The following is a 1951-nucleotide window of genomic DNA, read 5'->3' as shown; positions in this document are numbered from 1 at the left end:
CTTTTTCAAGATTGCTTTGGATATTCTAGGTCCTTTGCATTTCCATATAAATTTTAGAACAGCTTGTCAATTTCTACAAAAAAGTCTGTTGAGACGATGATTGCGATTGTGTTAAATCTATAAATCATTTGAGAATTAACAATATTGAGTCTTCCAAGCCATGAACATGGTACGTCTCTCGACATATTTAGATCTTTTAAAAACTTCCCTCAGGAATGTTTTGTAGTTTCCAGTGTGAAAGTCTTGCACATCTTTTGTCAAATTTATACTTCACTATTTCCTGTTTATTGATGTTAGTGTAAATTGGGTTGTTTTTTAAATTTCACTTTTCAATTATTTACTGCTAAAAAATATGGAACACCTCACAAATTTGCAAATCATCTTTGTGCAGGGACCAGGTTAATCTTCTGTATCATTCCAGTTTAGTATATGGGCTGCCAAAGTGACATTATATGTCTTCTTAATAAAAATATGAGAGGGTGGGGGGAGGTCGAAAGGGGTAAAGGTGCATATATGTGTGGTGATGGATAAAAACTAGACTATTGGTGGCGAGCACGATGCAGTCTATACAGAAACTGATATATAATAATGTACACCTGAAATTTACACAGTTATAAGCCAATATCACCTCAATAAAATAATTTTTAAAAATTTAGGAAATGGAAAAAAACACGATATGATCCACTCTTGTAAATTTTTAAGCAAAGATACACTCCAGGCAGGTAAGTCCCTTCTCTCCTGGGGCTTCTTGTGCCCCCAGCACACCGCCAAGGACCCCTCCTTGGGGCACTGTGGGGCCTCCGCCCAGGAGGACCTGCTCTGCTGGGTTGCCATCTGGCTGTCTCAGCCTGGATGCCTACGTGATCCATGACAAACTCCACACACTCACACCAGCCGTGATTCTGTAAAATGGTCCCCCGGTCCTAAAGCAGGGCATCCAAAATGCTTCCCGGGCCAGCGCCTGATTTATTGGGTCAGTCCTCACATCCATCCCTAAATATTACTGGAGAGGAGAGAGATAACCCCACCTCATGGACCTCAGGACAGCCAGAAAGAGTGAGAAGACAGACACATCCATCAGGCTCTTTAGAGTCCATTTCGAACCCCACGGGCTGGCCATTTTGGGTCTTGGGGGGAAGGCACTGCCTCCCCCAAAAGCTGCTAGCCTCAGCCTGCAGGCACTCCTGGGGCATGCGGAAACCTCTCTTCGGCCTCAGATGAGACTCGCCTGACATGCTTTCTAAGCTAACCCACAGCTTCACTTCCTCTTTTGTTATTGTACTTTATTATGTTGCGTAAATATATACAACATAAAATTTACCATTTTAACAGTTTTAAAGCAGACAGTTCAGTGGCATTAAGTACATTCACACTGTCGTGCAACCGTCCCCACCATCCATCTCCAGAACTGTTTCGTTATCCCACGTGAGAGTTTCATCTTATAAAACATCTTTCTTCTGATCTTATGCTTTTGAAGAATGAATTAAAAGAGGATTCCCCAGCCCTCCGCTCCCAAACCACTTGGCAGCCCCAGGAGTCACAATGTGATAGAAATCTTTCCTCACGGTCCCTATCAGCTGGTCCATGCCTCCCTGGTTTAGCCCAGCTCAGGGCTGTGAGACTGCAGGTCCCCGCTCCTGAAGGGGGCGGTGGATTCCTGGGGGGATGGGGCCTCTGGGTTAGCTCCAGCCTTCCCTCTGCTCTGCCCATGGCTCCATTAGGGAGGCTGCAGTCCTGCCTACCCCCTCAATTATCTGGGGTCTCCATTCCTTCCCACTCTTCCACCCAGGACCCCACGGCTTTTCTGAGCCTCTACAAGCCCCTCTGAGGGCAGTGAGGGGAATTTGAGACCTTTCCTCAAAAGCGAGGCTATCCTTCCTTGCGGAGAGCCTGAGGCTGATGGTCATTGGGGCAGAACTGCCCTGCCTGCGTGGCAGACTCGGGTTCTTCG

At 46.1% G+C, this 1951-nt stretch overlaps 1 pseudogene; it reads right to left on the bottom strand.

Annotated features, from left to right (window-relative positions):
- Positions 1-346: 346 nt before the first annotated feature.
- LOC123283592 (U6 spliceosomal RNA) lies at positions 347-447 on the bottom strand (annotated as a pseudogene).
- Between the last annotated feature and the right edge of the window lie 1504 nt (positions 448-1951).

Source organism: Equus asinus, chromosome 2 (assembly GCF_041296235.1).
Source record: "Equus asinus isolate D_3611 breed Donkey chromosome 2, EquAss-T2T_v2, whole genome shotgun sequence".
Taxonomy (NCBI): domain Eukaryota; kingdom Metazoa; phylum Chordata; class Mammalia; order Perissodactyla; family Equidae; genus Equus; species Equus asinus.
The sequence above is the reverse complement of the archived record's forward strand: the minus strand, read 5'-3'. Positions and strand labels throughout refer to the sequence as shown.